This window comes from Sturnira hondurensis, unplaced genomic scaffold (assembly GCF_014824575.4).
Source record: "Sturnira hondurensis isolate 20B ecotype Veracruz unplaced genomic scaffold, ASM1482457v3 Scaffold0010128, whole genome shotgun sequence".
NCBI classification, from domain to species: Eukaryota; Metazoa; Chordata; class Mammalia; order Chiroptera; family Phyllostomidae; genus Sturnira; species Sturnira hondurensis.
The window spans coordinates 32,106,070-32,132,818 of record NW_028082759.1 but is presented as its reverse complement, the minus strand read 5'-3'; the positions used below and the strand labels follow the sequence as shown (position 1 = coordinate 32,132,818).

The window sequence follows — 26,749 nt, the reverse complement described above, 5'->3', positions numbered from 1 at the left end:
TATTATTATATGACATTTATTCTTTAGCCTGTTCATGTGGTAGATTATATAAATTGGTTTCCAAATGTTAAACCAGACTTGCAAACCTGAAATACAAGGGGGACCCCCCCAAAACCAAAATTATCTTGTGGAGTGTGGACCTCTTGTAGTATAGGCTTCCCCTGCTAGGTGAGCATTCTAGGAACACATGCTGGTATTGTGCGAGGCTGCATTTGGCTTCAGTGAATTTTTTTTTGAAGACCTTGACAAAAGTCCTCAAAGGGAAACATTTTGCTGATGTGGAAGAGATGAAACAAAAAACTGCAGAGGCACTAAAAGGCATCAAAATTGATTAGTTCAAAACTGTTTTGAGCTGGGGAAAAACATCTCAATAGGTGTATTGTATTAAATGGAGAGTACTTAGAAGGTGACTGAAGCATAAACATGTAAGAATAAATACACAATTTTTATAAATAAATTCTGGATTCTGGGGGTACCTCCTTATAAATCCTACTTGGTCACAATGTATAATTCTATGTGATTTGATTTGCTAATATTTTGTTAAGGATTTTTTAAAAATATATTTTATTGATTATACCATTACAGTTGTTCTATTCTCCCCCTTCACTCCCCTCCACCCTGCACACCCCCTCCCCCCACCATGCCCCCCTTTAATTTATGACCACGTGTCTCAAGTTCTTCAGATTCTATATTTCCCCTACTATTCCTGCCCTCCCCCCTATCTATTTTCTACCTACTGTCTATGCTATTTTCTGTACCTTCTCCCCCCTTCTCCTCCTCCCACTCCCCTGTTGCTAACCCTCCACATGTTCTTCATTTCTATGGTTCCACTCCTGATGTAGCTGTCTTCTTGGTTTGTTTTTGTTTTAGGTGTTGTTGTTAATAACTGTGAGTTTGCTGTCCTTTCACTGTTCATATTTTTATCTTCTTTTTCTTAGATAAGTCCCTTTAACATTTCATATAATAAGGGCTTGGTGGTGATGAACTCCTTGAATTTGATCTTATCTGAGAAGCACTTTATCTGTCCTTAAATTCTAAATGAAAGTTTTGCTGGATAAAGCAATGTTGGATGTAGGTCTTTGGATTTCATGACTTGGAATACTTCTTTCCAGTCCCTTCTTGCCTGTAAGGTCTCTTTTGAGAAATCAGCTGACAGTCTGATGGGTACTCCTTTGTAGGTGACTGTCCCCTTATCCCTTGATGCTTCTAGGATTCTCTCTTTCATTTTAATCTTGGCTAATGTAATTATGATGTGCTTTGGTGTGTTCTTTCTTGAGTCCAACTTCTTTGGGACTCTTTGAGCTTCCTGGATTTCCTGGAAGTCTATTTCCTTTGCCAGACTGGGGAAGTTCTCCTTTATTATTTGTTCAAATAAGTTTTCCACTCGTGGCTGTTTCTTTTCCCCTTCTGGTACCCTTATAATTTGGATGTTGGAACGTTTAAAGATGTCCTGGAGGTTCCTAAGCCTGTCCTCATTTTTTTGAATTATTGTTACTTCACATTTTTCTGTTTGGTCATTTCTTCATTCCTCCTGGTCCACTCCCTTGATTTGAGTCCCAGTTTCCTTTTCATCACTGTTGGTTTCCTGTGCATTTCCCTTCATTTCAATTAGTTTAGCCTTCATATGTTCCTCTAATTTGTGATTAACATCAACCAGTTCTGTGAGCATCCTGATCATCAGTATTTTGAACTGTGCATCTGAGAGGTGGTTCACTATTTCTTTTTTGCTTAGAGTTATTGGCTCTGGGGCTTTGAGTTCTTCTAGAGCCATATTTTGGACTGTTCATGCCTGTTATGTATGAGGAGCAGAGCCCTAGGTGTTCTCCAGGGCAGGGCAACTCAGTTGCGGGGTTGTGAGGCTGTATGTGGGGGTGCGGTCAAAGGAAAGGAATGGCAGTCCCCTCTGCTGCCTCCCACTACTGGGGCCTGCATGGTCTGTCTCACTGCACGTGAACGTGCAACTGTTGTCAGCGCACCACATTGCGCCCTTACTGAGTCTGCCACTGGGGCCGGCGCACTCCCTGTCACTGCTCACTCCTCTGCTGGTTTATGTGCGCAAGAATGTGTGACTGCGGTCAGCCTGCTGCCCCGTGCCCTCACTGGGTCCGCCCAGGCTACCCTGGCTGCCTGGGTGCCTGGGGTTGGGGGGATCTTTCCAGCCCAACCCTTCTCCACTGCTGGCCCTGCCCCTCTTACTGATTAGTTTGAATGGTTCGTTGTTGTCAGACTTCCGTATAGTTCAATTTTCTGTTCTTTGGCTGCGTCTTTGTTTACTAAACCTTTGTTGTATTCAAAGTTGGCACTGGGGCAGGGCTGGGAATATAAGCAGAAAACTGTACTTGAATAAGAATTAAATTAAAAAAACGAAAAAAACAAAGTTGGTTGCAGGAGAAGGCACAGTGTTTCCACCTATGCCTCCATCTTGGCGGAAGTCCTTGTTAAGGATTTTTGCATCCATAAGACATGTTGGTCTGTAATATTCTTTTCTTGCAATGTGATTATCTGGTTTGGTATTCAAGTGAGATTGGTCGCATTAAATGAGTTAGGAAGCATTCTGGAAGAATTGTGGAGAATCAGTATCACTCTGTAAATGCTTGGAAGAATTCGCCAATGATGTCATCTAGGACTAGTGCTTTGTTTGAGGAAGGTTACTAATTATTGATTGGATTTCCTTAATAGATATAGGCCTATTTAAATTATCTACTTCTATTATGAGATTTGGTAGTTCTTTTTTCTTTCAAGAAATTGGTCCATTTTATCTAAGTTATCAAATTTATGAGCATAGAGTTGTTCGTAGTAATAATTAGCTTTTTAATGTCCACGATATCTATGGTTATTATTGTGATTACCCCTCTTTCATTTTTGATATTGATAAATTATGATCTGTCTCTCACTCATCCATCTCTCTCTCTCTGTAGTTAGCTTGGCAGAGGTTTATCAATGTTATTGATATTGTCAATGTACCAGCATTTCATTTCATTGATTTTCTCTGCTTTTTTCTATTTTTAATTTTCCTAATTTTTAATTTAATTCATTTATGCTATGCTATAAATTTTATTATTTATTTTCTTCTGCTTGCTTTATAATTAGGGTGTTCTTTTTCTCTAATTTTTTGAGGCAGAACATTATTCATCTTTTTGCTTTATAATATGTGCTTTTAATGCTATAAATGTCTCTCTAAACACTACTTTTGTTGCATCTCACAAGTTTTGACAAATTGTATTTTTTAATTAGTTTAAAGTATTTGTAATTTATCTCAGAACTTCCTGGATCCATAAATTACATATGATCTGTGTAGTATAGGAATGTGTTGTTAAATTCCCATGTATGTTGGAACTTTTCAGCTATCACTGTGTGACTCTTTTTTAGCTTAATTCCACTGTGGTCTGAGAACACACTTTGTATGACTTCTTAACTCTTGTTTAAGGTGTGTCTTATGGCCCCAAATGTGGTCTGCCTTGGTGAATGTTCCATGTAGTCTTAAGCAGAATGCTTAATTTGCTGATGTTGCTTTTCCGGTGCTCTTCCTATCCCTATACGAGCCGTGTTTTGGACCTGAATCATTTTTGTTCTCCCTCAAGAAATTCTTTGCAGGACAGGTTGGCTAGTGGTGAATTCCTTCAGTTTTGTTTGAGAAAATCTTTGTGTCTCCTTTACCTTTACCGAAGGATAATTTCGGTGCATATAGTAATCTAAATTGTTTATTTCAACAATTAATACTTCAATCTACTCTCTTCTTGCTTGCATAAACAGAAGTCAGCTGTAAGTCTTATCTATTTTCTCTCTAGATAAGAGATTCTGCCCCCCACTGATTTCCTTTGGGATTTTCTCTTTGCCTCTGGCATCCTGCAGTTTGATTATGATACAGGCCTGGTCATAGATTTTCAGTAAAACTGCTTGATGCTGTTTGAGCTTCCTGCTTATGTAGTCTCGTGGTTGTCATTAATTTTGAAAATCTTAGTCATTATTACATCAAATATTTTTCTGTTTTGTTCTGACTGTTTCTCTGGTATTGCAATTATCCATATGCTGCATAGTTTAAAATTCTTTCACAGTTTTTGAATGCTTTGTTCTGTTTTTTATTCTTTATTCTTTTCTTTTACATTTCAGTTTTACATTTCAGTAGTTCAAGTTCCATTGAACTACCTTTAAGCTCACTCATTCCTTCCTTTGCTCTCTGCAATCTATAGATGAACCCATCAAAAGCAATTTTGTTTCTGTTACACAGGTTTTTTGTTTATTTTTAGTATTTCTTTTGCTTCTTTCTTAGAATTTTCATCTGTCTGTCGACACTATGCATCTGTTCTTCCATGTTGTATATATTTTCCATAGAGCTCCATCAGAGCTATTCATATAATCATCACAGTTATTTCAAATGCCCTGTCTTATAATTTCACGGTGAGTGTCATATTGGACTCTGGTTTTATGCTTGCTTTGTTTAGTCAGACTGTTTTTTCTATTGATTATTAGGATAATTTTGCACAGTTTCAGCTTTTGTAATTATTTTTATGGTTCCTCACTACCGTGAATTGTAAAGACTATCTATGTGGGGTGGGAGGAAGGTTGGAAAAATATTCTGCTCAAGTAATGAAGTACTTAGCATAGGAAGTCCTGAGTTAAGATTTTTACTTTGCTTTGATATATACTAAATAACATAAAATCATCTAAAAATATATGTTTAAATGGGATGTCATCTTTTACCTTGTCTTTGATTTAGTTGTGGAGCTTTCTTTCTTTGGTTTCAGGTTGTTATTTAGCTAGAATTCCTTTTGTGAATTTTTCTCTCTTAGGAAATAGCAGAAATTCCCTAAACATTTTGAAATTGAATTTCAGTCATTTTCCTGATTTTTTAGAGGCCTGGGATAGTTCCCTGGCAATTTTCTTAATTACAGCAATAATTATAATAGTAGCATCAAGCAGTAACAGGATGTTTGGCATGTTATCAGGTTCTTTGCAGTGCCCTTCATGTATATTGAGGCAACGTGATGGTTTTCTTCTCAACAAATAGAGTAACTTAAATTTTGAATACACCCAGAAGAAGAAAAGTCTTCTATTAAGTTGTTCATTAATGTTGTTGTTGTTTTTTTTAAATATATTTTATTGATTATACCATTACAGTTGTTCTATTCCCCCCCTTCATTCCCCTCCACCCGCACCCTCCCTCCCCCACCAAGGCACATCATCATTACATTAGCCAAGACTAAAATGAAGGAGAGAATCCTAGAAGCATCAAGGGATAAGGGGACAGTCACCTACAAAGGAGTACCCATCAGACTGTCAGTGGATTTCTCAAAAGAGACCTTCCAGGCAAGAAGGGACTGGAAAGAAGTATTCCAAGTCATTGATGTTGTTGATGTAAATATCTTAGACTTTTCTCCGGCTGAGGCCAGGGGCTAACAGAAGATAGGGAAGTATCTTTGTTAGATTCAGGCAAGAATCTAGATTCCTCTGTATGGGACCAAGTGGCTCCCATAGTGGACACTTAAAACACCAAGGGAGTCTAAAAGTTGCTTTTATATTATACTTAGTAATGACATACTTAATAACTTCATAGGATGATATAAAGACTTAAACACAGTCCTAGTTTAGAGAAGGAACCTGCCCACTGCCTGGAGATACTAGCAATGCAGGATAATTATACTCTCCAAATCCTCCTACAGAAAACTCAATGACCTGTATTTGCTTCTTTTTGGCATTATAAAAGTTATGTATCCTTTTATATGCAGAGACAGTTCTTTGGGGATGAAGAGTTATGCATGCTCATTAACAGAAGAATGTGTACCACAGCAGGTACCGCATGCTAAACCCAAGGCTTATGACCCTATTGTCCACATGAGTGGCAAGCATAACTTCTCCATTGTGGTGGCGAATGAGAGGATGAAGAGATAATGGTGATAATGAGAGGATAATTTAAATGTTCTTGCTCTGTACTTTGGTTAAATATTCAGATACATTTCAAATTAACATGTTTCTTCAAAGGTTGGAATCCAAGTGTGATTAAAGTATTACCTTTTTGCTTTAAAACATTTCCTATGTTTTGAAATGGAGGGTACCTTTGGAACTGTGTCTTAGAGTTGGCAAAGCACTGCCCTGGCTGGGAACCTTGAGTTTTAAGACTTTCAGTCTCAAGGGATGTTAGATTGTTTTTCTTGGTCTTTCTACATTGATTTTCCCCCTGACTCTGTTGGCGAGTATATTAGCATAATCTTTGCCAGAAGACTGCTACTTGGTCAGCTGTTCCCTATAGTCCTTTTCAGCTTAAAAGAATGAAGTGGTGGGACGGATGAGGTCACTTCAATGTTGGAATCTTCCTGATAATTATTCTTTTAAAGAGTTCAGGTCCTATGTGTCATTCACCAGTGTGATCAATGTACATATTGTGTGAAGGTCTGATTCATGAGAAGTATCATGGAAATTGGTTCATTGGTTATATATACATGAAAAGATCTCACTTGAACAGAAAATAATTTGTGAAGAAAAAATGATTTAAGGAAAGCAATGAATGCTCAGAATTATGTCCTTGGGAAACCTACTCAGCAAAGAAAAATGGTGTATTATTTTTACACATAGTGTTTAAAAGAAACCAAAGCCATGAAAGTTTAAACTCAAATTTAGCAAAATGAATTACAAGATAATTTACAGTAGCATATCATCTTAGATTGGGGTCCTTAGAAGTAGAACTTCTGTGCAGGACCTCCCAGAGTAAATTTGAGGGGGACCAGGAAAGCAAGACAGGAAAGGGAGGAAGCCAAGGAAGTTGGGGGGTAATCTCAGGCAGACTCTCCCAGAAGGTGGGCTTTAGCCTAATCCTGCAGAAGAATTTTGGAATCTGAGTTACATTTACATGGGTTGACAGTTCATCCTGGTTGACAGTCACTGGGTGTGGGGGAAGTTCATGGACACTTGGGCCCTTCCCTCATTCTGCACCTGCAGCAAAGTGGCCCCAGCAGCCTGAGGGGTGTCCTGTGAAGAGCTGCTGGTCTGGCCATAGAAAGTACCAGGTTAAAATTTCAGGGGGTGGGGTGCACACAGGGACAGTATAAAGGAATAGAGGGGGGAGTCAACATTGTCTGCTATGCAGATGATCCTAAATTACTTTAGAGTAATATGAAAAGAATATATGAAAATTCAATAAGGATTTGAAATAAATCTGTATAATTCTTCAGATTAAAGAAAAAAAAGTCAAATCAGCCCTATCAGGCATCTTGTTTGTTGCTTTGTTCTTAGTCATTTAACAAACAAATAAAACCAGCTATTCATTGAGTACCTACTACAGGTCAGAAACTGCACTGGGCATTATAAGTGCATTAAGTCTTTCATCCATTTTGGAGAGGGTGAGAGCTAAACAGATACAGTGGTGTGCCAAAAATGATTGTTCAGTGAGCAAATGAGTGAATGTATCACATTGAATTAAACATAGGCTGGCTGGCTGTACCCTTGTATTTTGTTTATTGCATTAAATTAGAGTTAGTGAGTTGCTGACTCAAGACATAAGTGTACGTCTGTGTGACCCTAAAGCCCCACGTGTAAATATGCTCTCATACATTGCCTTTCCAAAATAAAAGCATTAAGCCCCTTTAATCTCTGTTCCCCAAATAATAATAACTCTCTGCACTTGAACAGCACTACGCAGTTCACACAGCCCTTCACGTTCATGTTCATTGTCCCCTTTGATCTTCGCCACCACCCAGTGAGGTATAACACCCTCCTTTCATTTTTTTTAAAATATATTTTATTGATTATAGCATTACAGTTGTTCTATTCCCCCCCTTCATTCCCCTCCACCCGCACCCTCCCTCCCCCACCATTCTCCCCCCCTTAGTTTATAACTATGTGACTCAAGTTCTTTAGATTCTATATTTCCCCCACTATTCTCGCCCTCCCCCCTATCTATTTTCTACCTACCATCTATGCTATTTTCTGTGCCTTCTCCCCCCTTCTCCTCCTCCCACTCCCCTGTTGCTAACCCTCCATGTGTTCTTTATTTCTATGGTTCCACTCCTGATCTATCTGTCCTCTTGGTTTGCTTTTGTTTTAGGTGTGGTTGTTAATAACTGTGTGTTTGCTGTCCTTTCACTGTTCATATTTTTCATCTTCGTTTTCTTATATAAGTCCCTTTAGCATTTCATATAATAAGGGCTTGGTGATGATGAACTCCTTGAATTTGACCTTATCTGAGAAGCAGGATGCTCACAGAACTGGTAGATTATAGTCATAAATTAGAGGAACAAAGTCACAAATTAGAGGAACATATGAAGGCTAAACTAATTGAAATGAAGGGAGATGCACAGGAAACCAATAGTGATGGAAAGGAAACGGGGACTCAAATCAATGGAATGGACCAGAAGGAAGAACAAAACATCCCACCAGAAAGGAATGAAGGAATGAGAATTCAAAAAAATGAGGAGAGGCTTAGGAACCTCCAGGACATCTTTAAACATTCCAACATCCGAATTATAGGGGTACCAGAAGGGGGAAAGAAACAGCCACGAGTGGAAAACGTATTTGAACAAATAATAAAGGAGAACTTCCCCAGTCTGGCAAAGGAAATAGACTTCCAGGAAATCCAGGACGCTCAGAGAGTCCCAAAGAAGTTGGACCCAAGAAGGAACACACCAAGGCACATCATAATTACATTAGCCAAGACCAAAATGAAGGAGAGAATCCTAGAAGCATCAAGGGATAAGGGGACAGTCACCTACAAAGGAGTACCCATCAGACTGTCAGCGGATTTCTCAAAAGAGACCTTCCAGGCAAGAAGGGGCTGGAAAGAAGTATTCCAAGTCATGAAATCCAAAGACCTACAGCCAAGATTGCTTTATCCAGCAAAACTTTCATTTAGAATGGAAGGACAGATAAAGTGCTTCTCAGATAAGGTCAAATTCAAGGAGTTCACCCTCCTTTCAAATTAGCACACTAATGTTCAGAGAGGTTAGATGACTTACTCAAGGTCACAGAGTCAGAAAACAGTAGGGCTAAAGCCAAAGCCAGCTCTCCTGATTCCCAGTCCAGTGCTCTTTCCAAAATTAGAAGTTTTTTTTTATGATTTCCTTTTTTTTACATTGTGAGTTTCCCTGAAAGACTCGAAATACATATTTGATGGAACTGTGTCATTTCAAGGTGATTAGTCAATGCACATTTTCTAAGTTGAGTTCTATGAAGCTACGTTAAAATGAAGGACTGCCTGATCCCCAAGGGGTGTATTCAATCTCTGGTCTCTCAGATACATGTAGCGTTATGAGGATGGCCTCTGGTTCATTTTAAATCACTTTTACAATAATTTTGCTAATTAAAAAATGAAAAGGTTAAGGGGTAAGAGAAACAATGGAGAGTATTTTTGTTAGTTTATTTTTGTTGTTGTTATTGTTGTTGTTCTTTTAAAGATCAAGAGCTGAAAGAAGATTTTTGTTCTACATACTTGTTCCATAAAAGGGATATATTTTTCTTTTAGTTTCACTTCCAGAAGACAGCACCTTAATTAAACTCCAGTGGGCCAGTTTAATTAAAAAATGTCAGTCAGATCCTCACAAGGGGACCAGCTATCCATGAAGCATACCGTCTGCTTCCTTTGTGATTGCTCAGAAATCTCTGACCCCACGCCCAACACAACAGCCCCTGGCGGCGGCGGGAAGGCCTGGGGAGTGTGTGCTGCTGAAGAAGACTGGGCCTTTGGTGGGCCAGTGAGCCAGGTTGGGACACAATGAAGAAGGGACACCAGGTGGATCATCAGATCCCAGATTTCAAACATTTCAGAGGTTTAGAGGCTTTCATTTTTCTCATTGTACTGAATAAACGAAGGGATTCATCATCATATTTTCTATTCACATCACCAAGGAGATAACTAAGAAGTTAGTCCCTCTTTCATCCTTGTTCTGCTTCCTGACCCCCTGCTCTCCTTTCTCTGATCCGACTGGAGGCTCAGACCCCAGTTCTGTGTATATCTGAGAGATTTCTAGTAGCTACTTCAGCCTGAACCTGGATCGCCCTATCAGCAAGAAAGCCAGCTCCCTTGGTCAAGAAGGGATGGTGAGGGATATATGAATCATGGTGCACCGAGGGCCTACTGTGGTCATGCCCTCTTCTATATGTTTTAAATATAGGATTTTATTTAATGTCTGCTTTATTATTTTATGCAGATGTTGAAATAGAAACTTAGAGAAATTCAGTGATTTACCCCAAATTAAAAACCAAGCATATGGAGAAGTTAGGGACTGATCTGCAAAGCTGTCCATGGTCCGAAACGTTTCCAACTAGTCTTGTTTCTCAGCTCTCTCTTCTTTATTTATGAAAGTAGCATTATTGTTTAATCTGGCTATATAAACAGTACATGCTTATTTAAAAATTTCAATATGTAATAGTCCATAGTCTGGATGGTTCATAGTTTTTCTATTTTGTTTTGTTTGGTTTTGCCCCAAGAGACATTTCTGTCTAAATATTTAAATATTTAATATATATTAAAATATTTAAATATTAATAGTTATATATTAAAATATTTAAATATTTAAATACTAAATCTTTTTTATTACATCTGATTTCATATTGGTGCTTTTATTTCTATGGGATAGGTCTCCTAGAGGTAAAGTTTTGAGGTTGAAGAGTATGTACCTTTTTTATTTTAGTAGTTATCTCCAGTTGCCCTGAAAAGCAGTTTGTAGGACATGATTATGCTTTTATCTGGTCGGGACTTGTCATCATTTCCTTTCTTATAAGACTTCATAGCAGACAATTAATTTTAAACAAACTAAGTTCATGTTACTTTTAATTTCAGAAGGCATCATTTATAAGATCAGATTTAAGAGGCAGTTGAGTATTACAAGTTGTTTTGATGAATTATTGTACTGTCTGCATTTAAAAGGAGGGATCTTTTTAATTACATAAAAAAACATCAGGCATACATAAGAATGGATATAATGTGTTCCCATTGACATTCACAAACTGACTATCCCTTATCAAATGTGTCAGATGTGTTTTGGGCCTGGATTAGCTACAGATAAGAATCCATAGGATCAAATTGAAAACAAATTGCCAGAGATAGTGTGTGTACTTGTGTATACCCCTACTGAATTTCCACTTTACTTAACACTCACAGAAGTTCTACAAATTTTCCTGAATGGGAATTTGGATAGCACATTGTTTTTTTAAAAATATATTTTATTGATTATGCCACTACAGTTGTCCTATTCCCCCCTTCATTCCCCTTCACCCTGCATACCCCCTCCACCACCATTCCCCCCCCTTTAGTTTATGTCCGTGTGTCTCAAGTTCTTTAGATTCTGTATTTCCCATACTATTCTTGCCCTCCCCCTATCTATTTTCTACCTACCATCTATGCTACTTATTCTCTGTACCTTCTCCTCCCTTCTCCTCCCACTCCCCTGTTGCTAACCTTCCATGTGATCTTTATTTCTATGGTTTCACTCCTGATCTAGCTGTCCTCTTAGTTTGCTTTTGTTTTAGGTGTGGTTGTTAATAACTGTGAGTTTGCTGTCCTTTCACTGTTTGTATTTTTTATCTTCTTTTTGTTAGATAAGTCCCTTTAACATTTCATATAATAAGGATAGCACATTGTTACACAGAAAACCAAGATGGACACTTTCATATGGAAACTGCCCTGATGGTGCATCATGATAGTATCATAGGACTTCAGAGGCAGAACTGTTACGTCAACGGTTCCTCCGTGTACTATATAGTCTCTGTGACTCAGGTCTTTATTGATGAGATGACATGCTACAGCGTTATCTCGTTTAGTGCTTTGCTGAAAACCTATTTCCAAAATGTCTTTCAAAATGTTCAAATTTTAAAAAAGAACAAGGTATTTATTTAAATTTACTTTAAAGACCACTGATTCAGGGCTAATGCTTGTATAGTTTATTAATCAAATTGTATTTAGCAGGAAAAAAAAGCAAGCTACAATTCACTTACAATTGAGATTTCACTCTATTTTAACGTTATTTTAATGAGCTACAGATTTGAATGTGGGCTTTGTTCATCTGTTGCTTCCGCTCAATTGCAGCTTTACCCTAAGAAGACACAAGACAGATTGATTGGGCTTCCAGTCATTGTAAGGCTTAAATGAAGTGAACAGGGCCTTATGTTTCTAAACCAAATGAGAGGATTAAGGCAAAAAGAAAAAGAAGGGGAAAAATTTTAAGTTCTCCCCCCACAAAATACTCGGTAAATCCTTTAAATCATCTGTTTGCTATTTTGAAATTTGCTACTATGGTTTCCCACTTTCCTAGGACAGCATCAGAAGATGATATCATAAAAACAAAAATCACAAACATCTCATTTTTTGAACACAGTTTCAATGAAAAAGCAAAGCATTTTAATGATGTTAAATTTTCTTTGGTAGGTGTCATTGCTATGTGCAAATTTGAAAAGCTATTTATCATCTAATACTTTGTTTAAATCATTGCACATTTTATATGATCTATTTAAATAGAAACAAAATTTGTTTGAATTAAAGTGGTTTTGTAGCTTATATTTTAACCATATTTTCAGGACTGTGTATGTTTTGGGTACTTCTCTGAGGGGCCATATAAGGTCTGGCGAGCATATACTGGACAGGTTTTGGCTGCTCTTGTTTTTCATTTTTAAGAGCGGCCTAGAGAGGCCATGGGTTCCAAATGAAGTTTACAATGGTATTTATATGATAGCTGTGATGCTGAAGATGAGGAAGGAGCTTCACACTCAGAAAATGGAACTTACAGAGTGGTCTTCTGAAAGCTGTAGGAAACTTTGGCCAATTTTATTACACAAGGAATTTATCATAGTTTCTGCTTTTATAACCTTCTGATGACCAGAAAGCATGTATGTCCCATTATGTTATTTTTAAAATTACAAATGGCTTATATTAAATGCAAGTTCCTTAAGTTATCTTTTAGGTAAGAACAGCTTCTGATTAACAACAATCATATTTTATGAACAAACATTCTTGGTGGAATAATTCCTATTTCTAATGCTGTACATTACAAATATGAGTCTTTTAATCATCCTTCATCTATATTTTTATGCTGATTTTGCCTAAAGGGAGACAGAACTATTTTAGCTTTTCCTGAGAGCTTGTTGCTTATTGTATTTCACTTTACTTTATTCTGCAAAGTAAAAGTATCTTATTGGGCAAACTGCATACATTGTTATCTAATGAAAGCACATTAATGTTTGAACAACTCTTTACATGAGGAAAAATTATTTAATCTAACAGATTAGCTGACATACATTATCAGCAAAAGCAAAATTTTAAAAAGTCTTTTATTTTAATTTTTTTCTTTGAGTTGATGAAAACATCTCCTTAGGCTGTTACCAAAATCATAAAAAAATTCCCAAATAGAAACTTAAGGGCTGGCAGGAAAGTCAGCTGGCCCACAATTCTGCACATGTGAGTTTAGGAGAATTTAAGATTATCTGCTTCGAGAAAAATATATTCACTAACTTAGATGTTCAGTTTAAATTGTTAAGTATATTTGTACTTCAGAAAATGGCAAATTCTACCTCTACTACAGATCTAAATGGCCCCCTGTCTGGAAGGGTGTGGATGACAAGAGCAGAAAGAGAAAACTTCCCCATTTAGAGGGGTCCAGAGCTGAGGGACAGGCTTCGCCCCCAAAGGCCAGAGGAAGAGTGAGCCAAGTCACGATGCAGAGAAAGAAGCTGATGAGCTCAGTATGCACAGGAAAAGAGGAGCAGCGACTGGAGCAACAACAAACCAAGAACAATCATTATGTACAAGAGGCAGATGATAACAGGGAGAGCCGGACGTATTTTATTATGAAATATTTCAAGCATGCAGAAAACTCTAAAAAACAATAACACACAAGTTTCATATTGATAATAGGGTAGATGTGGTAAGACCAAAAAACATATAAAATAAAATATAAAAACTAAGGTATTAAAAAAAAACAGGTAGAGAAACTCTGTATCCATGTGATTCTGGCTGAGCAAAGCACAGTTTTTGCTCAGTGTTTTAATAGCCAGAACAGAAGTTTGTGTTGTACTTGAGCTGGTTGTGCAACTTGGGGAATGACAGAGTTGTTTGTAATTTCAGTGACAGTGGGTTTTGTTTTGTTGTTTGTGCAGTTAAAATTAATGTTGAAGTTTTAATACATTTTCTGCTAAAAACAAAACAAGCACAAAGCAAAAATATTCAAGAAAGTTGAGATTGACTTTACAGGTAAAGAACTAACTAAGCATTAAAAAACAAAATTAAACTGAGTAAATGTTAAAGATCTTAATAGCTTTATGCAAGGATGCATGAATTAGGCAACATCTCATTTAGCAAATAGGAAGGACCTCCGGATAGTCGTACAAAATAAAAGGCTTTTATAGCCAGAAGGTGTTGGGACAAGGAAGAAGTTAGACTAGCAAAGAGCTGATTGTGGCAATGTAACCTTTCTTTAGCGGACAGCCGAAACTGTCATTAAATTAGTTAGTAAGTCTTGGTTTGGTGATGTGGGGTTAGCACAAGTGACTCCAAGCCTACTGTCTTGTTTTTGACTTAAGCAGAATCAAGTGTTTTTCTGTAGCTTGCCATTGGTGGTTATATGTGACTGTAATATTTTAGATTTCAATCTTTTGTTTTATTTTAGAGAATAGATTTTTGTTTACAGAAAAAGGTTTTATTTATATATTTAATTTTCAATAAGTTTGGAAGTGATTTACAGATTAAATTAAAAATATAATTGCTCTAACTCAAACTTTGCTAAAAATATTGCTGAAAAATTATATAACACTTTCATTACACAGAGGCCATTATGCTAGTTATTAACTATGATAAACTTTAAGTTATATCTACATATAATTTTATAATTATATAATTTAAAGGGATATCTTCATAACAAATCTATATTTGTTTAACTAATATATTTTAAAATGTGCAGCCCTGGCTGGTGTGGCTCAGTGGATTGAGCATCAGCCTGTGAACCAAAATGTCACGGGTTCAAGTCCCACTCAGGGCACATGCTTGGATTGCGGGCCAGGTCCCCAGTGGGGAGCATGTGAGAGGCAGCCACACATTGGTGTATTTCTCTCTCTCTTTCTCCCTTCCCCTGTCTAAAAATAAATAAACAGAATCTTAAAAATAAAATAAAATAGGCACATGACGTACATTTTGGCTTCAGACAAAGAAGCATGAATTAAAATTATTTAATGACACACAACCAGTTTTAAAGAGCTCAGTTTCTTTTTGATGGCATGTGTGTACAACCATTGTGTGGATGTTCTTGCATTGCTTTGAACATCACCATTTTCTCTGAATATTCTGTGTATCTAAGTAACTGTGATTGTGGTTCATTTCACTTAATGGTCATTCATATAAAATTAAAGCTTTGAGAATATTATTATTTGCTTCAGCTAATATCAGTTATATTACTCTTTTATAGGATGGCTGATATTTTCACATAACAGAGATTGTCTCAGTCTCTTGACTTTTTCATTTTATTATGTTGTTCCTTTCACTGAAAAAAGCTCATGATAAGTTCAAGGTGAAGTTTTCCAGCTCAAAGCTGGAAGTCAGTTTTCCTGAAAACAATTGGCAACAATCATTTTTGACATCATCCCTTTATTCATTCAGCTTTGCGTTCTGTTGTGTAAATGACTATACCTGTGTGTTTTAAAAAATCGCTATTTCTAATGGGCACATTAAAAAATCCTTAGGTAGTCAATGCTTTTCAGCAAATAAATGTAAAGTGGGTTATTATGCCTTAGATTAAAGGCCAGTAAGGCAGACAAAAGGGACACCATTGCAAATTAAACCATAAAGGTCTGAAGTATTATTAAGAGGTTCACAGATACTATGTTCCAATCAGGCTCAATAAGGACTGAATTCCTATTATGTTTCTTAAGCTTCCAGAAAAGACATGGGAAGGGACCCAAAGTTAAAGTCATCAAATAAAAAGCACTTAGGCCAAGAGCACATGAATGTATGACTGGGTAATGGGCCTTTCATCTTTGAAATAAAAACAGTTCAGTTCAATTGAAACTGAAGGTTCCCCCTTTGAGAAAGTTTATTTTAATGAGTTTCCATTTTGTGCGTGGGCTGCTCTTTAATCCAGGCTGTTCCATTGAAGTCTTACCCGATGAAGACGCAAGACAGATTGTCCAAGCTTGCGGCTATTGTTAGGGGTTGATGAAGTGTATGGGCCCTTATGGTTGATAACAGAAGTAGATGGTCAAAGCCAATAAATAAAACTTTAACTCTAATTGTTGGGTGCTTTATGCTGAAAACGTTCCATTAGCATGGATCTCTGGTTTTGAGAGCCTTGTGAACCCAAAGGCAGCTTGTGGCCCTGTCACACAAACTAAGGCACTTGGGCAAGCAGCAATGTGTCTTAACTAATCAGCTCAGTTTGGCTTTTAAAATTATAGACTTCCTTTTAGAAATAAACACTGTTAATATCTTGACAGACAATTAACAGAACATGGATCTGCTGCATATAGATTTGTCACAAAAGTGGTTTAAGGAGTAGCTTGTGCATTATTTTATGGGATCTTAATAATGTAAACTTTAGAATTAACCATTTAGTATATATTAAGTAGTTGATATTTGAAGATGTGTGGGAAGAAGGATATTTTGTGAACAAAATTAGCCACAGAGTCATCTCGTTGTCATAAATGTTGGTTGCCCATTCAAGTAACATTCATGTGCTCTCTCCAAATTTGTACTCCTCTAAATCCACTTAATCCCGTGTTGGGGGTGACAGATATAGTAGTTGTATACTGGTAGTTGTCTTAAAACCTACCAAGCCCATTTGTCATAAGTTTAAGTTCCTTACAAATATGCCCCAGTGACCTCAAAATTATACATTGCTAACTTAGCACTTTAGAACCCACTGTACCTCATGACTATTTAAATCATGATTTTTGCAGCGCAATAGATGGAACCTTGGTGACCTTGAAAGACTAACCCCACCATCATTGTCTGGACACTGGAATATAAGTTAGACCCTTGAGGGAAGTCTTCCTCATGTTTAACTTCCCAGTTACCATGAGGAAAATCCATCCCTGGTGTATTTGAGGCAGAAATACGAATGGCTACCACTAACAGGGGACCTTGCATGCCTGGAATGAACCACTCTTTCCCTGGGAAGCTTCATCAAACTCTCCCACATCCCAAACAACCACCATTGGCCAACTTCAGACCTAGATGTGAGCATAACGGCTGCATTATGGAGAAACAGAGGCAGGATCCTAGAATTATGGCCGAATGGGTTATTCTCTCCTTTTCTCTATTTTGCAGTAAAATCTATGTGAGTAAAGTGGCCAACAAGGATAATAATGAGAGGAGAAAATGAAAGAAGGTGGGCTAGGAAGCCTAATGAGGGAAGGCAGCATGAAATGTTGTTTGATACTTTATGTAAATTGTCCAGTGGGTGTCCTTTTCTGTCCTTTCTCCCCTTTGAAAAATACAACATACAGTTTACAATCATGTTCAAAGTTAGTGATTTTGCGTCTCTTCTTTAATAAGATTATTTACACTTATTTTACAGTCTCAGTATATTTCAGGGGTATCAGACTTTTTAAATACTTTTCCAGATTTTTCTCTTTCAGAAAAGACAATTTAAGTATTATAATTCTCACTTTTTTTTCCCTTGGAAGAGTGTGGGGGGCAATTTTGCCCGCAAGTTCCCCCGTCCGCCGCAGATGAAAATAAAACTGCCAAGACATGATCTGCTTGTGGAGGAAAGGTGGTCCATGTCTCACAGGAGAAGGACCAAGAGCCCCCTCCTCAAGGGACTTTTATTTGGTTCATTTGCACAAGAATACAGGTAAGGATCAAACAATAGATAGCATTCAAAGAACTGAGAGCTTATTTTTAGTCAGGGTCAGATAGCTAAAGAGCCATAAAACTTTGAGGAACAAACTTCTTGCTTGGACCCTTACCATTTAAATGAGAGCATTCTAAACAAAGCAGGTTTCACAGGATTTACATATTCTTTCTTAAACCTGATCACCCTGGAACCCACTCTAGCTGAAAAAGGGCTACACCGCCTTCCCAGTCATAGGTTTTTAGGCTTAAGTGGATTAGAGCCAGGAAGCATTTCTCCCAGATGGAAATGGAGACTCAGGCTATGTCTGAATAGCTGGGGGGCGAGGGTCCATCACTCCCTCTTTGCTGCAGCCCCCCTGCCCCTGAATCCTTCTTTGAGGGCCTCCCAAGTGATCATGTCTGGCTTAGGTTGCCCCTCCTCTAAGGGGTCTTACCCATCATTGACTAACTGACCATGCGCTGGGGGCAGAGGATGAAGCCGAAGCAGCGCTGCTGCCAGCGAAAAATTAAACTGAGTAAAACAGTCTCCTTAGTGTCTCGCAGTCCGGAGGTCGCTCACTCAGCCTTAGCCATGGTGGGCAGTTACAACTCCTGAAACCAGGCAGAGTAGTTCCCACCAGAAGAGTAGCACAAATCCTAATTTCTACCAAATTTCAAGGTGGACACACTGGAACGAAACAAAGGTACTTCCAGAATTCTAGCCTGAAATTCATTGGTCAGAGGCCTTGGGGGCCATCGGGGTCTCCAGTCTACTGAAGCTCCCATTCCCTCCTACCTAGATTTGTTTTTTGAATGGTTTGAATTCCCAAACAAGGAGTGTGGGCAGCTTTATTCATACATAAAGAGAAAGGATTCTACACCTTTCTACAAGATATCTCTTCTCTGTATCATTAGATCACATGTATGTTTAAAATATGATTAAATGTTTAGTTTATCCTGTTGGGGTTTTTTAACCATTAAAAAATCTCATCATTATTGTATGCGGCTGTAGGTCCTAGGAGTAAGTAGAGTGATGAGGTCATCAGTCTGCATGCAGCATGTGACACAGAACCAGAAATGGGGTGCTGTCATTCATGTCCAGGTCTGTCTGTCACTGAGGAATGGCTGTAGACTTCCTGATCAGTTCTGACAAGTTCCTGACAGTTTGCAGGGGAAGCACATATGTGACAAAGGGCAAGCAGAGGTTACATGTGTCAGCAAGAACCCTCTGATTCCGGCTACAAGGAGTCAAGTTACTGGCAACTCTGGTGTTTGGATGCTGTTGGTTTTCTTTTTAAATATGGCTTCAGAAAATCACAGGTGCTCATTCTTCCAGATACACACAGTTTTCTGCTGACTGAGTCAGGTCACACTGATTTGAATGCTAATATGTTCTTGGTCTTTTTGCCACTTTGTTTATGAATTTACACACATTTTATTAACATAATTGTGGATCCTGGGTGGTGAGGGGTAAATGGATATTACATAAAGAAGCACAATTGAACTGAGTTGTTTTCATATCGTGTTTAGCATAAAAATCATCACCTCTGCCTCAAGTTTGAGTCTTAAAGTGTTGATGTCTATACTTTACACAGGTGACACAGAGGCTGTGTTGCTTAGTGGTTAAAGGCTTGCATGCTGAAGTCAGATCTCATGGATTTGAGTCCAGGATCCAGTTAAGATTGGGGTTGTGTTGAGCACTCTACTTAGTATTTCTGGGAGTCAGTGTCCTTATCTGTAAAATGGGGTGACGAGAACTCCTACCTCCTCAGCTCATGAGGATTCTGGAGGTTACTACCTGCTAAGTGTTTAGAGCAGGGTCTGGTATGTGATAAATGCTATGTAAGTGCTTGCAGTTACCACTAAATCGTGCTGCTGAATTTTTATATAGTTGGTATGCAATTTTTATGAGATAGCATAATATAAAAAGGAAGGATCCATGACTTTATAATTTGATAAACTTTGGAAAAATTTGGGCCATTATTCTTTGAAAATGTTTTTGCCTCCCCCTTTCCCATTTCTCATTATGGAATTCTCATTGCTTGTATGGCTCAGATTGCTTTATATTGGCCCATTGATCATTACATCTCTTTTATTTATTTTTTAATCTTTTATCTGTTTTTTTTCTTCCTTTTGGATAGTTTCTACTGCTATTTCTCCAAGTTGACTGATCTGTTCTTGTATAGTATCTAATCTAATCTGCTGTTGATCTCCCCCAGTATAGTTTTATTTGATATTTTATTTTCCATCTCTAAAACCCCTATTTTTTGTATTTCCTATTTTTTAAATTTATGTTTTCCTGAACAAATGAGGCATGTTTTTATTTAACACTCTATCACCCTTATCTGCTAATGTTCTCACTCTCTCTCATTTTCGGAGGCTTCTTTTATTGGTTGTTTCTCTATATTTTCCCACTGCTTTGCATGCCTGATAGCTTTCATTGCATACTGGACATTGAGGATTTCATTTGTGCATGCTGAACTTCCTATTTCTTTTAATAGTGTCAGGCTTTGTTCTGGATACAGTCAAGCTTCTCAGTATCAGTATTACTGGGAAACTTGCTTTTAACTTGTAATGTTGGGTCCTCACACATATCATTTAACGAATCCCATACAATATACTGACAATTTTTTGATGGTACTATGTATTCATTAATTAATTCACTAATTAGCTTCCTATCCATTCATTCAACTAATGTTTTATTGAATTTCTCTGATATGGTAGAGTAAAGATGAAAAAGAACCCTCAAAGAACGTATAGTTAGGAGAGAAGAACAATATAGACATAAAATATTTTCAGGGAGTTATATGCACTGATAGAATAATATGTAAAGTACCATAGAATCTGCTGGTATTTACTTTCCCATATGTATATAATGAATGGTCAACCAAGGTGTACTCTCTTGTACTTAAATTTCTTTTCTCTGATTATTCTCTCTTGACCTCACAAAGTTTTTTTTTACATTTTTTGTTATTGTAAGTATATAACATAAGGAGAGAAAATATATCTACTTTCATAAAAATTCAAGCCTTTATTCAACAAATATATCTTGACTGGCTATAATGTGCCAGTTCATAGCTGTAGCTACAACAATGAACGAAACAAAGTCCTTTCAAAGTGCAAGTTCAAAAGGCCCAATCAAGTGGCAATAATATATACCATATTATGAAATTATGACTCTATATTTATGTTCCTGCTTTTAGAGTGACATGATGATTCTAGCATTGAGTTAATGGCAGAAAACTTGCCCTTGGGCAGGCCAGCTTGTTTCCTGTTCTGAGCTCCAGATGATAAGTGCTACTGAAAAAAGCTAGTTCCAGAGCGGTGTTTCAAAAAAGGATTGCTGATGTATTCGTATTTTTGTCTGTGAGAGTGCTATTTTTGTAGAAACAAATTGGATTCCTTTTTTGTTTAGAGTTTTAGGATATGAATTTCAAGGAGATTCTTGATTGCAAAAGAAAAGTCAGGCTAAGAGCAGCTACTACAAATGCTGCTACTACTGCTCCTGCTGTTGGTTATGATTTCCTGAATTGTCGGCATCTGCCAATGCTCCATGAAGTTCTTTACTTAATCCCTTTTCGTCCTCAAAAGAATCCTATGAGCGGTAGGATAATAATAAGTATGGGAGAAAAAAGCGAGGGTGTCCGCAAAAGCATTTTTTAAGTATTTCCGAAAATGAGACTGAGACATAGTGACCAAGACAAAAATAATTTTAAATCTGCATTATCAAAAGGACTATAATAAGACTATTAGCACATGCTACATTGCACATTGTAAATTGCAATTAGCATTGTTGATTTGATGACTGGGTAGATGGCTTTCTGAGCAAACCTTATTTGGAAGATTCAAATGAAATTCTACAGTATTTTCTTGGCATACTGTAAGAATATTTGGAATTTAAAATACCCCACTCAATAGTGCCTTCTTAGTATCCCCACCTTACTGAACAGCAAATGCCCCACTCAGTTAGCTTTCCAAAGAACTGGCAGTTGAGAATGCACATTTTGTCGTCTGTCAATGGAGATGCACGTGAGGATCCTGTGGCTTGCTTCTCTGTGATGGGGGCTCCTTTTTGAGGGTGACATATGACAAGATCAACACTGGGCAGCTGGCCTTTCATGACCCCTCACCCTCTCTTAGTGCCACCCTGTACCCCTTCCCAGAGAGTGGAGGTGATGGGCCACCCTGCATTGACTGGTGCCAGAGTGACGGGGCCACCGATCCAGACACCGGTAGGTTTGCTGTGCAGCCGTGAAGTCATTTGCACTCAGCTGTGAAATGTGGAAAAATAAAGAGTTGGTGTGCAGTGCTTCTGCTGTTCAAGAAGTTGTAGCAGATCTCGCTACATCTTTTTTTAAATATATTTTATTGATTATGCCATTACAGTTGTTCTAATTCCCCCCTTCATTCCCCTCCACCCTGCACACCCCCTCCCCCACCATTCCCCCCTTTAGTTTATGTCCACGTGTCTCAAGTTCTTTAGATTCTATATTTCCCCTACTATTCTTGCCCTCCCCCCTATTTTCTACCTACTGTCTATGTTACTTATTTTCTGTACCTTCTCCCCCCTTCTCCTCCTCCCACTCCCCTGTTGCTAACCCTCCATGTGATCTCCATTTCTATGGTTCTGCTCCTGATCTAGCTGTCCTCTTGGTTTGCTTTTGTTTTAGGTGTTGTTGTTAATAACTGAGTTTGCTCTCCTTTCACTTTTTTGCTGTCCTTTCATATTTTTTATCTTCTTTTTCCTAGATAAGTCCCTTTAACATTCCCTATAATAAGGGCTTGGTGGTGATGAACTCCTTGAATTTGATCTTATCTGAGAAGCACTTTATCTGTCCTTCCATTCTAAATGAAAGCTTTGCTGGATAGAGCAATCTTGGATGTAGGTCTTTGGATATCATGACTTGGAATGCTTCTTTCCAGCCCCTTCTTGCCTGTAAGGTGTCTTTTGAGAAATCAGCTGACAGTCTGATGGGAAGTCCTTTGTAGGTGACTGTCCCCTTATCTCTTGCTGCTTCTAGGATTCTCTCCTTCATTTTAATCTTGGCTAATGTAATTATGATGTGCCTTGGTGTGGTCCTTCTTAGGTCCAACTTCTTTGGGACTCTCTGAGCTTCCTGGATTTCCTGGAAGTCTATTTCCTTTGCCAGACTGCGGAAGTTCTCCTTTATTATTTGTTCAAATAAGTTTTCCACTCGTGACTGTTTCTTTCCCCCTTCTGGTACCCCTACAATTTGGATGTTGGAACGTTTAAAGATGTCCTGGAGGTTCCTAAGCCTGTCCTCATTTTTTTGAATTCCTGTTTCTTCATATTTTTCTGTTTGGTCATTTTTTCTTCATTCTGGTCCACTCCCTTCATCTTGGTGGAAGTGTTGTGTCTACCTCTTTTATATGTATACATTATATACATTTATATAAGTAAATAATAAATGAACGTACATGAAAACATATATTACCTATATTTTACAAAGTTCTTTCTCCCCTCACTGCCCAGGGTAAACCCATGTATATCTCTCTATTTCCAGATACACTTTTGTAGTGGATTATAAAAAATGGCCTCATCTCATTTTCTGTGTATATTGACTAAGAAACCTTTCTGAGAACTCCAGAGTGAATGATTGGTCAGACTACAGAGAATTTTACTTTGACTTTGGATTTTAAATCTTTAGCAAAACAAGTTATTGTCCAAGAAAATTTTTTAAAAAACGAGTTAACAAATGTTAATGTTTTTGTGACATGATATACTAGCATGGCTTGGCAATAAGTGGCTATCCAAGAGAGCCCTGCCATTTTAGTCACTGCAGAGACTTTTTATTTAAAGGGACAATGATTCAATCCCAGTGATTGACTTTGTATTGCAAGTCACCTTTGCAATAGACTATACTGGGTTTTTAAGTGGCTGCGATCTGATTGAGTTTGTGAGGTCTCTGTTCATTCAAGAGAGAGGAAGAGGGTCCTCTTCAACACCAAATAAACACAAGTCAGTTTACATTTTTGCCTAGGAAAGAACTTTTACCTGGAAATGACATCAGAAAGCTGACTGATAAGTCAATTGTCAGGAAAATGTGGCTTTGATTCAGACAAACATTGAAGTAGATAATAGACTCTGGAATTTGGGAAACAATGTTGGCTTAGTTATTTATTTTTGTTGGCCCGGAGGGACCCTCAAAACTAAATGGAAATGTACTCCATTAAGGCTGAAACTATTTTAGTAGAGCTCTCAGGCTTTCATTTTCTCTCTTGAAGGTCTGTTTGGTACATATATGTTGCATAGCACATGCATTTCGAGTTCTCCAAGTGTAGGTTCTAAATGCATGCTGACCGTTATTTTTTTACAGCTGAATCAGTCACAGTTTTTAATACATGTTCTCATTTTGTGAGCTACTAGATGGCTTAAGTAGATGGATTGCTCAATTCCACTTTTGATAGCAACTTAAATACCTTCTTAAAAGAAAATATATTTCTTATATCAATCTTTGCTTTCTTTTCTAGAAGGCTATGTGCCAATGAGGCAGTACTATTATTGTGATTCAAAGAGGTAAGACACGTGTGAAAAGTGAATAGCCAAGACAGGTGTAACCCATGTCTTCCTTGTAAGCCTCTTCATAGAGATGATGCTGGAGAGCCCTCTGTCAAACAACACCTTTGTTAATGTGTTATTTTAGTATTTTAATAGGGGATAAGCCCTGGCTGGTGTGGCTCAGTGGATTGAGTGCTGGCCTGTGAACCAAAGGGTCATGAGTTTGATTTCCAGTCAGGGCACCTGGGTTACTGGCCAGGTCCCTGGTGGGGGACGTATAAAAGGCAACCACACATTGATCTGTCTCTCCCTCTCTCTATCCCTTCCCCTTTCTAAAAATAAATAAATAAAATCTTTTCAAAGAAGAATACATCATGTAAAAAAGATACTATTTTAATAGGGGGTGGGATGGATTTAATTTGATCCACCTATTGATAAGAACACTAGAGCTGTTATTTAGGACAAGAACCAATTTCTGTTGTTCTGAGAAATCAAGATTTCTTGCTGAAAATTGCTTACCAGAAACTAAATAAATGAAAGAAACTTTCATAATTGCTAAACTGTTGAGAACTATTTCTATTTCATTAGAATTAGGTTCTTGACAACCATAGTTAGAAAAATGAGAAGTCATATACCTACAGTACTAACAATTTCTCAGTATCTGGGAAGCATGACTGTTTGGAGAATAACTGTCTTCCTAGTTTGAATATACAGGAGCTCCTAAATTAAGATTTCCTCTTATACTCATTATTAGCATGTTTTACTCAGAGTCCCATAGTCAATTTTACCATGAACTCGAAATTGGTCTTTACCTTCACAGTCTAAAATTGCCTTCAGTTAGGTTAAGTTTACAGCTAAATACAGAATACACTTTTTTCAAAGATAATTCTAACTATATTGTCAGAAAGAAATAAATACTATTATAAGCTTGTAGTCTACTAAAATTTAATAAGAAGAATTTAGTACTGTTTTCTTTCTAGAAAAGTATTTTCAAATAGATATTTGATATAAAAGTAGTTTTATATAAATAAATTTAAGGTTGATTTTAGATCTCCTGGGTTATAATAACCTGTTGGAGTTCAGAATGCATATATATACATGTGTGCATACATATATATCTCACCATCATGTTGTGTGTGTATATATATGGCATACATGACACGTGCATGTGTATATACATACATATATAAAAACACATTATACATACATGCATACATATGCATGCATACACACATACATATATATATATAATCACCATGTTGAAGGCTCCAAATATCAAAGTGCCATGTTTCTGATTTTTATTGTTCTTGCTGAATCACCCTGTATTATCTCGATACTTTCTAGCGTTTTCAGTACAATTATTAAAACAGTTATAGAGGCTCTAAAGGAATGTAATTGGAAAGGAAAGATGGCCTATACTGGATGAAGTTCTTAATTAATCTTTCACTGTTAAATTGTTCAAAATTAATCAAGTATATTGCCTATAAGAAGGCAACTACACTTTACATATCTCAGTATTATCATCACCGAGCCATATATTAAAAGTTAATTTCTGATTTAAAAGTGTACTTTAACTGCAAAACCATCAATCCTAAATAATTCCATTACAAAAAAAATCTTATAACACTAAAGAACATGATATAGTACTTTGTGCTTAACATTTGAAATTTATTTTTGGCGTGAGCTTTGCAGCATCAAATTAGGATATACATTTTTATAAAATAACTCATCTCCTTTGGAAAACACCATTTATTCACCCATTGATTCGTTCATTTATTCAACACATATTCATTGAAAAAAGTTAGGTTTTTGGCATTGAGAATAATGTCTGTGAAATGCAGTAGCAATTTTCTGGTGTATAAGGAGACAATAAACAACTTGAATTCTAATCACATTTGTAGATAAATGTCCACATTTATAGATAAATGGGGCTGTTTGAGAAGATTATGGGAAGGGGATTCCCCTCCTGAATTGCTCTGAATTATGCAGACTGTACTTTCCCCTGGTACTCGGTGTTTTTACCACCTTAATGCACCAGAGTGACAAGACCCAACCCAGCAGACACACTTGGTCCCTAGGGTAAGTGTTTCTCAACTAGAGGGAGGAAGTCACTTGTCCCTTTGCTGGAGCTGGAGACGAATAAGACTCCCTGGATGTCTGGTCCATTCCCAGGTTGAGAATCACCAGTAAGTGTGATTATGCTTAACTACTGAGCAGACCACAGAGACAAATGCCTGAATACATCCAATGCAAAGCCCATATGTTCCTTATCCAGTCAGTAGGACCAGATAAGTTTAGTTGATTTTTTTCCCATTAAATCAACTAGTTGTGTGATTTAGTCAGTTAACTTATGTTTTCGTGTCACACAGACATAATCTATATCAACATGAATATATTATTTGATTTGGATAGGTTGTTAAGGTATGATTATAATTAGGACCATTTTAAGGTAAATGTGAACATGTGTACTTCAAAGCCAGAATCGC

The 26,749-nt window shown here is 37.4% G+C and overlaps 1 protein-coding gene and 1 long non-coding RNA gene across 3 annotated transcripts in view; one reads left to right on the top strand and one right to left on the bottom strand.

Moving 5' to 3' along the window:
• Positions 1-26,749, top strand: part of CYP7B1 (cytochrome P450 family 7 subfamily B member 1) — a 182,982-nt gene that overhangs the window by 64,344 nt on the left and 91,889 nt on the right. The gene's annotated exons all lie outside the window — the stretch shown is intronic.
• Positions 12,600-26,749, bottom strand: part of LOC118995512 (uncharacterized) — a 14,483-nt gene continuing 333 nt past the window's right edge. Inside the window, exons 2-3 of the long non-coding RNA XR_005068282.1 lie at positions 22,273-22,275; positions 12,600-13,296 (exon numbers count right to left, since the gene is read on the bottom strand). This is a non-coding gene — a long non-coding RNA (uncharacterized LOC118995512). The remainder of the gene's footprint in view (positions 13,297-22,272; positions 22,276-26,749) is intronic.